Genomic DNA, 13,393 nt, shown 5'->3' with positions numbered 1-13,393 from the left:
AACGAAAGGAAAATGGGTGTAAATAAATAAAAGTATAACAGAATAAATAAAGGATAGAATAAGTATTATTAGTGTAATTCTAAAAAAAAAACCCCGAAAAAACCCCCAGAAGAAATAAATAAATAAATAAAAGGACAAATGGAGAAGGAAAAGATTCAGTCGTTAAAATAAACCAATGAAAGATAAATAAATAAATATTTGTGTACATTCTAACACACTGTTCAAAAACAGATTTATTTTATGAATTCATTTCTTCATTTCTTCATTTTTTGACATTCATTTATTTTAAACTCTCATTTTTTTTATTTGGTTATTTATTCTCTCAGTTATTCATTTTTACATCCTCCATGCAGACCAAAGAGGGTGAAAAAAAACTAAACAAAACAAAAAATCCCCTCCCAAAATGAGACCACCTTCTCCTCCTCTCTCTCTCTCTCTCTCTCTCTCTCTCTCTCTCTCTCTCTCTCTCTCTATGCCAACACTATACATCACGAACCTGTCATTTCTAATTTTCCAGTGTTTTCTTTTTTTGGAGCTCTATAATATGTATTTAATTCAATCATTTCTAAAAATGACTAATGTCCAGTGTTGTGTCCTGTGCACTTGGGCTTTATTGATGTTGATGATGATGAGAATCATTGTAATAATTGACTTTAATTCCCTTATGGCCATTATTGTTATTATTACTGCTAATGAAGGAAATGCTGGTCCAAACCTCCTCAGCAAGAGAAATTTCACCATGGAAATAAATGAACAAAAAAGAAAAAAAAAGCCTTTATTTGATTACTCTAAAAGCAATTCCAAATAAATGGGCCTTGAATATGTCTCTGAGAGATGAACATCACAATCATGTTAATTCATTGTGCCGGGAGCATGGGGTACAGACCACGGCAACGCGGTTTAAGGGCCATCTTCTGTTCCTTGGCTTAGTGCAGACAAAAAAAGACTACATTTCCCATCATGCACCTGCATTGGCGCATGTCATAAACAGCATTTTCACCAACGTTCTAATCTCAGTTATCTTTATATAAACACCTGTATGGCACCACTATAAAGACTTATTTCAGGTTTAATGCAAGTAGATTGGACACTATCTGTTATGACAGTTATTTACAGCTAATATCAATACTCTTCAAAGTAACTCCAGACTCCAGACATGGTGACGAGAATATTTTAGACAATCCGGTTCCTCTGAACTCGAATTTAAGCATTTTGGGCCCACATCAAATCAGTTTCTCTTTTACTAATATAATAAAGTTGTAGTGTTTTGGGATCAAATATCTATTTTTTGAGAGAGACCTAACAAACAAGGCCGCCTAGGCAGTTTTATAGCAGAACAACAAACAACAACCGACAAACTTCACCTGAAAGTAAACAAGCCAGCAAAGAACCCCTAAAGACGGAACAGAGTGAGACCTAGTAATAAAAATTTGACCAGCGAAAAAAAAAAAAAAAAAGGAGACAGAGAGAAATAGAGCAGTGTGTTGTTTACTATTCAGTTATTTTTGATCTTATGCCAGAGAATGTCAGAGGGATAATAAACGAAAATCAGGTTGTAAAGACCGCTGGAATGCACAGAGAGACTCTCTCTCTCTCTCTCTCTCCCTCTCTCTCTCTCGCTCCCTCTTTCTCTCCCTCTAAACTTTACTGTACTTTACTGTACTGTATCCCTATAATCAGATTTGTAGAAAAGTAGCACTCAACTGTGCTGCTTCACACACACACACACACACACACACACACACACACACACACACACACACACACACACACTCAAACACACACTCAAAGCAATAATATAATCATGCTGGACTTCACTATTATGGGAAAGATACAGAGTGTCATTGAAAGGCAGTGAGGATGAAAAACGTAGATGTTAAACTTTGAGACTTTGAGATTAAACACCAGTTCAACAGTGAATCACAGTCGAACTGGGAATGGAATAAAGGCCGCAGAGCACACATAAGATAGTAGAGAAGAAGAGTAATAAGACTCACAGCGCACGTGCACGGGCGCGCGCACACACACACACACACACACACACACACTCACGCACACACACACACACACACAATCTCCCTCTCTTTCTGTGCCCTGTTAGGACCTGAATTCCTTCACCTATTCATTCATCTTGTGAGGAAGAACGGATGCAAACACAAACAAGGCTGAAGTAATTATTCTCTCCCTTGTCATCATCCCTATGATAATATGTGTTTCTGAATTGATTGTTAAAAGTTAATCTTTATATACATTTAATGGCATTTACACATATAATTGTCTTTCTCTCTCTCTCTCTCTTTCTCTCTTTGGCCTTCCTCTGCCTCTTTGATCTAATAACATTTTGCAAAAGAAAAAGGTTGTTCTTTTTTTCCCCATTGTTTTTGATTTGGTTTATAATGAATTCAATACATTCATCTGAATACAGTGCGTTATATCATACAGACCACATAACATTATTACTCAGCTCATTGAGTAGGCTTTCTCTTTTTTTTTTCTTTACAATTCATTTAAATTTCATACACATTTATTGCAGTATTCATAAACAACATATGGTGCCGTGTGTGGGCATGATATAAATTAGTGAAAAGTAAACCATTATGAACATATGACCAAGAATATTCTGTTTAGTCTTCATTTGAGGCACCAGACTTTTGCATTGGCTTGTCAGAGACTAATAGAACAGAAACAAAGCTTTGTGTAATTTTCTTGTTCAACTACATTTAACTACTGGATTTGCGTTAGCTAAATATGTCAGTTATTAGTATAGAATCTGGTACAAGAGCGAGATACAGGATGAATTCGTATGTTGCGAGATTTATCCAGCTCTAATTAAAAAAGACAACCCTTTTAACACTGTAAGAATCAACAATGCAAGAAAGCATGCGATCGTATTCCTGAACAACCAATAAAATGATCAAACAACATCAGCTAACAAACTGATTTTATATTTGAACGTCATCCATGTGGACATCACCTACTGTTGTTTTGCCTTCGTGCTTTTGTGGCTGTTTGAAACTGAGTGACTAACATCATATCCATGTGTGAATAATGTGTATACACATTTTCATATCTACATTTTCCACATGTTTATTTCAATTTAACATTGTGTTAAACAAAGTTATAGCATTGTTATGAGAATAGACCAGAATATTCCCACAACAGGCTCAGCATCACAACTAGTATCGTTTTACAATAGTCGTATACATAAGAGAAACGCTGAAAAGATCTTTATGAAAGCTTTGAAACTTAATTTATAACCTTCAAATAAGAGTCTTAACATTCATAACCTTAACATCTGAGTATATCACAAACTTAACATTCTCTCATATTGTACTGTGACATGGCTTGCCCTACGTCTGTGGTCTGAAATGAGCTCACTCCGCATTCATTTACTTGTACTTGCCATGTAGTCTTTTTAATGTTCCAGTATAGTCTATTTCAGTCTGAACCAGCTCTGAGTGTGAAGTGTGTGAAACAGAGGGACTTCATAAACTACTGTGTCAACCCTGTTAAGCAGGCCTCTCTGTTAGATCCCCATTCAGCAGACAGAATCCAACACTGACTGAGGTCTACAGTGGTTATCAAAGTTTCTTTAAAGTTTCTTTGTGTGCTTCTTTCAATGTCTGGTGTCTCTCAAGTGACATGACACGTGACATGATGATGATGATGAGGAAGAAGAAGAAGAAGAAGAAGAAGATGATGATAAACCTGCAGTTTAGTATTTTGACTACAGAATAACTCTGAGCAGTACGATAAAGACCTGTTCATATAAAAGTTGTATATGCATTTGTGTGTGTGTGTGTTTGCTTGTGCTGATAGCCGATTGTAGAATGAGGTGGACAGCGTGAGAATACTCAAACATGTTCATACTTACCACTATTTTGCATATGCATAAAACATTACAATCGTTAACAAAACGACTCGAAATAACCAAAGTTTAAAAAAAAAACCCAAAATGGCATCCACAGACGAAATTTGCTCTGATTGCTCGCCATAGAAACACAAACACACTAACGGCCCTGCTTTTGCTCTTTCTGCCTGGGGCAAAAAATCTGTTCATCGCATTTCTTTCTCTCTTCCTCTCTCTCTCTCTCTCCTTTTTTTTTGCAATTCCTTTAGCATACATTCAGACAGCCAATCCTTCCATATCCATTAATGGAGCTCTTAGCATCCATTTGCTACCTGAGTTTCTGGCATGCGGCAACACCTGTGTGTTAGTGAAACAAGAGCCCCCGTCACCCTCCCCATTTACCGGCGTTAAGATAACAGCAAGGAGTGAGTTGCCGACAAATCAGGGACTGTTAACTATGAGGAATGATGTCGATTTATCATGATACTACGGCGCTGACAGGCAAACACACCTGTACTTTTTGATGTAATTTATTGACTGGTTGTGAGATGCTGAGTGAAAGAGGGAGAGAGAAAAAAAAAATTAGCACCGCTTTAATTACTGCTGCTGCTGGTTAAAATATTAATGGGGCACAGAGAGTCGCATGCTCATTTCTGTTGATTTTTAATTAGCAGTAATTCATTTCGCACAAAGCATGTTGATGCCTGTGCCGCAGACATTAGCAAAGAAGCTGAATAAAGATGTTTTTTTTTTTTGTTTTTTTTTTTTCCAGGGATGGCTCTTCGCAACACAGAGATACGCACGCACACGCGCAAACACACACTCACGTGCATGTACGCACACGCGCACACACAGACACAGACACACACACACACACACACACAAAGAGTAATACTGGAAAGCACTCAGGCCAAGGGAAGAACAGCCAGAAATCCATCTGTCCATTCATCCATCCATCCATTTCATCTATTCCTCTATCGAAAGTCAGGCGTAACCCGTCACGATATAGCAGAGCCAGTCTGTCGCTCTGGACAGGTAGAGACTGTCAGTTCAGCCGCAGATACAAGAGTAATGAAAAAGTCTTCTGAACCAGAACACAGTTTATCATGATTTAAGCATGACACCATTTAAAATATTACAAATAATCTGGAGTGGAGATGTTTGGAGCAGACTAATAAAAGAGACGAGGTACGAGTGACGAAAATGTTTAATAAAATAAAGTGAAGTGTAAAGATTACACCGCCCTACCTCTTATTTTTATATTTTGCCAGAGTCATAAACGGGATGAATTCTATGCTGCCTCTAAATGAAGCAATTTGTTTCTAAGCGACAGATGTGCAACCGTACAGTAGGCCTATTAAAACGCAGTCGTGATTAAAAATCCTTTGGGATATGGTAGAACAGAACAAACCTGGTACTCCGGCACTGTGTCAGTAAGTCAAATATAAGGCGCGCGTGTGTGTGTGTGTGCGTGTGTGTGTGTGTGTGTTGGAGGGGGGGGGGTTCTTAGTGTTACCCGCTCTGATATGTCAGAGTAACTCATTCCCACCCTCACTACAACACATTCTCTCTCTCTCTCTCTCTCTCTCTCTCTCTCTCTCTCTCTCTCTCTCACACACACACACACGCACACACACCACACACACAAACGCACACACACCACACACACACACATACACACGCGCGCACGCACACACACACCCCTCCCCCAGCCCCATGCTCTGCGGTGGAGTCCGGGTGGCATCTGTGAGAATATGATTGAGAAGTGTAAATAAATAATAATCCCTGGAAAGGAGACCGGCACATCAGCATCTGTCTGCTCCCCTGCTAATAGTTTTATTGTGGCGCCATCAATTTAACACTCTTTGTTTCAATGGATCCTCTCATTCAGGAAGAGATATTTCCCATTTTAATTGAACTGAACAGCTTTGTTTGAGAATCTCTCTCTTTCCTTCCATTGCTCTGCATTTTATGTTTAAAAAAAAAGAAAGAAAGGAAAAAAAAAAAGACAGACACCGAAGCTAGACCTTGCTTAACGTTCTGGGCCACAAATACAGTAAGAACAACTGCTTCACCTTTCATTTAGTGTTCAGTTGCATTGAGCTGCATGTGTTTGTTTTGCTATAGTTTTTGTGTATAGCACACATGCTTGGTCTATGTAAACCTGACCATGTGTCATCTGAATGGGAGACTGTGCTGGTATTTGGGTCAGGACACTGGACAGATAATTGATGCGTGTGTGTGTGTGTATGTGTGATGGTGGGGGTTTGGGGTGTGTGTGTGTGTGTGTGTGTGTGTGTGTGTGTAGATTATATATGTAGAGGACAGTATCGGGGGCGGTGGGGTGGGGGGTGGGGCATTGAGGTGGCTGGAGTGTAGCAGTTCATATCACAGCTGTTCATCACTCTATAGTGATGTTGCCTTCTTTTTTGGTAGGGGCTTGATTTTTGGCCTAAAACAGTAACAATATGATCACAACAGTATTTTTGCTTTTTACATGTTTACAGTATATTTGCAAAGTTCATGAAGGTTGCAGACTTTTGCTGAAGCCTGCATACACTCGTTGAGTGGAAAAAGAGCCATTACATCTGTGTGTGTGTGTATGTGTTTGTGTATGTGTGCGTTTGTGTCCGTGTGTGTGTGTGTGTGTGTATGTGTTTAAGTGTGTTTAACAGTTCAGCTTTGAGCTCTGTGCTGCTAAGGTGGCATCACTTTGGAATCACTAGGAAGCTCCACATGTGTGAAAATGGGGAAAATACATGGAGGGAAGAACCTGGTGGCAAAAACGAGGGAGCGGAGAGAAAAAAAAAAAAGAGGAGGGGGGTGGTGTAAAAATGTGCTTGTGTTTTCGTGGACATCGAAAGATGGCTGATGGGAGTATAAATAAAGAATGCCGGAACATCTGGTCTTTGTTGTGCGTTCAGCTTTTTAATGTCTTCAAAGAGCAAGGCTGACGCTTGGATGACTACCACTCCTTGCTCCTGCATCATTTTAGCATGGAATAATAAACCATCTTTAGGGAATTGAGACTGCCTCCTCCTTCTTCTCTCTCTCTCTCTCTCTCTCCTCATTCTGCAATGCCATTTCCACCCCCTCGTCACCCCCCCCCCTTCCCCAATTTACAGGAACTTTCTTTTTTACTTAGTTCATTTTAAATTTTTATACCTCAGGGAACGGCAGAGTGTCACTACAGTTGTGGCTAACGCGGTTTGTGTAGCGCAATTAAAATTCACGCGGCCCTCCTTGTCCTCCTCACTTTCCCTGCCGCCCGCTCTTCCACGCTGCTTTCTTTTCCTCTTACACGCCGCTGAAATGGAAAGGAAAGTTGTACATTTGTGATTCTAAACCAAAAGACAGGAGAGAGTCACTCTTAGCAGCTCTGTCAGAGACAATTACGAGCCAAAGACCATAAATTAAACACACATAGGTCTTTTTATTCAAAATGATTAGAACTCACACACTTGTCCAAATGAGTTTGGTTTCGACATCGCATATTCATTACTGTCTATGGCTGGAACCATATTACAAGACTGCTAACGTTCAAGGGCAAATGAAAGTCAAGAAGAATATCAGACCATATTTTACTTATGACGCGGAAAACTTTGAAAGACATTGAAACACGTATCACCGCGTACGTAATGTTATTATTTTTGGAAATCATTCAGTTTTACAGTAAGTCATTGAAATACTGGGGTCTGGGCCTGTTCCACAGGGGAATGATCATTTTTGCTCGTTCAATGGGAGGAAACAGCGGAGCACAAAAGGCATTTTTATGGTGTCACAGAAATCTTGTTGAGGACTCAATGCCCCTGACTTTTGTCTGATAGGTTGAAGTGATTTTTTTTTTGTTTTTTTTTTTGTATTATTGAACCACTTCCTGCTTCTCTGATGTGATGCTGATGTTTTTGTTGTATGGTCTGCCATTTTATTTGGGTTTCAGCGCAAGTGTGAATTGCTTGGAAATGACGTGTCAGAAAAGTGGTTTTCCTGATAAGCAGAGAGAGAGAGAGAGAGAGAGAGAGAGAGAGAGAGAGAGAGAAAGAGAGAGAGAGAGAGAGAGAGAGAGAGAGGCATACACTCTAGATGAATTGTGGTACTGTCTAGTTAGGGAAATGAGATGCTATATTGCTTCATTTAACAATTGAGTAGGATGGGAGAATGATGTGTGAGCCAGTGTCGTTTAATGACTTTCGTCTCTCTGTTGTCATTCTCTTAAGAACGGCACTATGCTATGTGTGAAACTTAAAGAAGATGGATTCTCAAAATTGCCAATATGAAGAAAACAACCCCACTTAGCGCATTCAAATTAAAAAAAAAAACGGAAGAAGAAGAAGAAGAAGAAGAAAAAGGCTAAACTTTCGAGTAATATACAGACTTCTTTTAATGCGATATTTGATATTTAGCTCATAGGATTCTCCAGTGTAATGTCATGGTGCATTGAACTTTATGGCAAAAAATAAAGTCATTTATTTATATTTATATTTACAGCATGAAGAAATATGCAGCAAATATTTTGTTTGGTTTATATTAATTAATCAAGTCAAAGAGGTTCGGATAGTGGCTGTAAGCTGCTCTCAGATATGAAATAACATTAAAAGACAGTTATGCAGAGGTTGTGAAATGTCATTTTAAGTTGTGTCACAACTGTTACTCAATAAATCAAATTTTCAATACAATATCACAGACCAAAGGTCATATGCAGGTCGTCACCCAGACAACATCAACAACAATGAAAAGAACCAACTCAGGCAAACAGATGGCTGGATTCACTTAATTATCAATTAATATCAGCCCTCAAATAATATTTCATCACATAAGCCAAAATCAGTTCACGTGATAGACGTCAGGAGGAGCAGGGGAAAGCTGCAGGTCAGCTGAGTTTGAGAAGCACTTCTCCATTAGGCTGTAATACCACTCCTCTCCACTAGGGGCCCAGCTCTGGACATCACAAAGACATGTCATACACAGACTGAACTGTGACACCGTCAGAAGAGGCCTCAGGAAAGAGGATGTGGAAATTTAATCGCAAAGTGGCGTCTTGAATCGCTCGATATTAGGAAGTAAGAGTGTGTATCACAGTCACTTTTTAAAGCTTGCACATAAAAATGATTATTTCATTTAGTAAATCTGTAAATCCCAAACACTAATGATTTAGACCGATGTTTAAGAAAAAAAAAAAAAAAAAACGTTTCCTTACAACAATACATGTGTCTATGTGAGGGTTTTGTGACATTGTCGAATGTCAGATAAGGTCGTCCGTCCCTCCATAATGACAGTGTTCTACCTGTGCATCACACACATCCTTCAGGAAGTTGCACTGCACTGTTAGACTGGCCTCTGGGTAGTGGAAACAGATCTTCTGATCTAATCACACTACTTCCTCTAATATTGAAATGGCACTGAACTCAGACACCAACCAGAGACGGAACACCCTGCTCAACTTTTCTAGTGTTCATGATCAAACATTCTAAAACAGCTCTTTTTTTGCAAGACAATACCTGCTAGTCAAGATATGGAAAATAATGGTTATGAAGTTACAATCAGTTATAACAGAAACTGTGGGTGTATGTGTGTGTGTGTGTGTGTGTGTGTGTGTGTGTGTGCGTGCGTGTGTGTGTGTGCGTGCGTACATGCATAGAGCAATCTTTTCCTTTAATTCCCTCCAGTTCATTTCTCGTTTGGATTGTTCTCAACATTGCGAAAGCACAGGTGTGAAACCTGCTTTGAAAAGTTAAAGCAAAAGTATCTGTTGGAAACGAAGCCCTCGCCTCCGCCCCTCACCCCCCCCCCCCCTTCAAATCGGCCATTAATTAGTCATAAACATTCCTCCTCTATTTCTAATTGGCTTATATTTGTCAAGATACACTTAAAGAGAATGCTTAATTAATTAAACATGAAAGTCACACCTTTCCAAGTGTTTGAGAATACAGATGTAGCAGACTCCCTCCCTTCAACCCCCCAAATCGTACGTTTCCATCAGATTTGTTCAACTCTTTATCACGTTAATTAGCACCAAAATCCTGTCCCCTTTGCAAATGGGGAGTAGGTGAGGAGGTGTTGAATGTAATGACTTAAGATACACAGAGTTAACGAGTTATTCATCTCTCCACAGCTGTTGCTTCCATTTAAACGCTTCAACCGCCCCCCCCCCCCCCCCCCCCATCTCTTTTTTCCAGACAGTTTGGTATTTCTATTTATCCCTTTATTTTGCACGACTAACTAGGGTGAAAGTTGCGCACTGTTAGCTCTGTGAGTGCATTAACAGTCTGATAATTTGGAAAATGCTTGGTCTCCAAATGCTTTAAGGCCAAAGCAAATCCAGGTGTGAATGAAATTTCATTGATGGATTAAACAACCAGGTGTGAGATGCCAAAATTAGACAACTGTGTCGTTTGCCGCATTAGTGAAAATGGAGAGAATGATGAAAGTAGAAGCCGCTAGAAGTACCGTCTTTTGAGCTAGGTATACTTAAAAACTCCCTCTGTGAACGTTACGCTGTAATCGTGACCGAGTACAACAACATTATTTTTTATAGATCATATGAGACTCAGAGTGCTTAGTTTGGGGACCATGAGAAAAATATGTAGCAAGATTAGGGTATTCGCAAACAATGAAACTTTGAGTTCATTTCAGTTTCACTTTTAACTTTTTTTCAATTTCACTTCCTAAGTGTTTAAGACATTTGAAAATCATTAACGGAGAATCACTTTTCATCTAACTAAAGAAGACACTCTTAATGACCCTTAACACTTCTTTGCATTGCCTTAACATCTGAGAACTCAGAGCCCAAGAACCTACACATCTCTAAATGCCAGGCCCTATCACGTGTAAAAGTCCTGAGTCACACAGAACAAAGAACAAAAGGTCATTCTGAGGCTCCCGGAGTTCTTCGTTAGTTAGTCATGATGTGAAGGAGTCACCGTGTAATCGCTTAGAATTTTAGTAATACCAAGAATCGGGATGAGTTAGAGTAAGAATCACTGAATCTGAATGTCCACAAGAAGGACATTATTATTTAACTGACAATTTGTGATACCCGTGGGCTCGTATCGAAGTTTTCAAATGGCAAAAAAAAAAAAATTTAAAACTCTAAAAGTCACTTCAATCAATCTGACGAGTGGCAAAAAAATGAAAAATAAAATAACTGTGTTGAAATTCGATAATGAGCCAATTGCCGGCTGAATCGGGATTGTGACTGCCGAGGGACGGGACTGTTTTGGTCAACACGCGAGTGGAATCATTCAAATGAGTGTTTGCGCAAATGTTTTCCATCAAGTGGTGCTGTTCACCTACGAGTTATTGCTTTAAAATGAATGCGTAGAGACAGTTTTAGAAAAGGTAAACAGGTTCAATTAGTACTTCAGATAACAAGAGGGCACTTCAATCAAATTCCCAGATACTGAAGAAGGGCAGGATGCACTGAGTAAATGAGGGGACTGTTGTATTGTTTGGAATAATTGCTTTTCTTGTTCAACTGCTGAAAAGCTATACCATGCTGCTTTTTGTTCGAGAACAGAGTTTCTTTAATGGCAGAGTTTATTAGTGCATTATCAGTTTCAGGGCAAAGTACTCAAAGACCACCACGGCTAAACCCAGTGCTGACAGTGGGAGAAATTTGTCCCGACAGGCTCACTAAACAGTGACTTGCAAAATTGTTCAGGTCCAAAATAGGAGGTTTGATTACTGTCACATTGTGTCTTTAATATTTCTGTGTTTTCATGAACTCTAACTGTGGTAATGCCAGACAAAGAGCAATGGTGACCATAAAATTGTGTAGTTAGATATGACAACAAAAGTAAAAGACAATTTAGCCAAATGTTTTTAATAGGGTGTCAGGCCTCTGGGAGGCAACTGAAAGAATACAGTGTACTTGGTGAGGGCCTCTAAAGCTTCCCCAGTAAGGATTCAGTGGCATTTTTCAATGAGAAATTCCATTACTTGGTGTTTTGAAAACAGTGGTAGATAACTACGTTTTGAGTGCTTCCTAAGAGAGTTCCAGAAGCGTTCCATTGTGCTGAGATCTGGTGGTCGAGTCCTCATATAGTTAACAGTGTTTTCATGCTCATCAAAGCATTCAGTGACCACTCGTGCCCTGTGAATAGGGGTATTGTTATACTGGAAGAGACCACTCCCACAAAGATAGAAACGCTTAACCATAGCATGAGAGTGATTGCTCTCATTTGTTTGGTATTTGTTTGTTTGTTTGTTTATTTTAAGCTTTTTTTTTTTTAATTCAGTGCTCACTTTGTCTTGAGTGGACCTAAACCATGGCAGGAAAATGCACCCCACATCATAACATGGTCAACATAACACAACCCAATATATTGGCTGCAGGTTTGTCAGAAATGTACTGTTCATTCACAGCATTTCTGTGGAATCAGCAAAATTTACTCCTGTAATGTACACACATTCCACAACTGTATTGTTGAAACTAACGGTAATTTGCTAGCAACATGCAGCCTACCTTACTGCAAACAGAATGTTATTGCAATGGTGAATTTTCAGTAATTTATTGGCTATGGGATTTGCCACCCGCTTACTGTACATGGTTTACTGACTGGTTTTTTTGTTTGCTTGTCTGTGTTTTCAACAGTCCTCTGTGCCAACAGTAGCAGCCATTTTATCGCTTCCATCGCCCATCTAGCACTGGGCTAAAATGAGAGAGTTGAAAACCGTTTCAGCACAAACAGCATTTTCAGTTTTATTTGAATTTGCTCTTGTATATGTGTGTGCTCTTGAGACACCTAAACTCAGGGAACTGAACTTATGCTACCGTTATGTTACTGTAAACTCTTAGCAAAGTGCACAAGAGCCTTAGCGATCATCCCGTAACCGGGATATTCAGTACTAGCTGTTAGCTTAAAGGCTGCCTCTGTGGATTTTTATTTTTCCAACACCCCCCTGTAATTATTTTCACAATGATGTATTTTGCTCAACAACAACAACAATAACAACAACAACAACAACCTACACATGATACAATGTAAATATGGTACAAAAATCACGGTACATGGTTGGAAACCCTGTTTGTATCTCAAACATCAGCAGTGAATGCTGCAGTTTTAATATACAGTAAAACCTGAGGCAACAAGAGCATTTAACAAGCTAAACTGATGCCAGGAAATTACATTACATTTAAACAAAATACAGCAATGAGCTCTGATTCTGAGACAGAGCAGAAAGGATTCAAAATATTCAGTAGGCATTCCTCACAATAAACCATTAGTTTCATGTTAACATATGCAGCAAAGTTACACTGATGTTTTCACAGCACAAACACTGTAGGCCTGTTGGAGTCTTTTAGCGTATGCCAAAAAGATGAGTCATCTAACCATATGACTTTCTTCCATTGTTTAGTGGACATTAACAAGTCAAACAGTCTTTGTCATCAAAGTTCCCTTCAGACTTGCCCTGACAACGACCCTCTCTTTCTGACTTGTCTACCTACAGTGACGGTAACCAGAATAATAGACGACTGGGTCTGCATTGCATTTTTATACACAGCCCATTGCTTAATGGATTCTTAATGGCTTAATTAGCCAC

Source organism: Chanos chanos, chromosome 9, assembly GCF_902362185.1.
Source record: "Chanos chanos chromosome 9, fChaCha1.1, whole genome shotgun sequence".
Lineage (NCBI taxonomy): Eukaryota > Metazoa > Chordata > Actinopteri > Gonorynchiformes > Chanidae > Chanos > Chanos chanos.
This window is presented reverse-complemented; position numbering follows the sequence as displayed.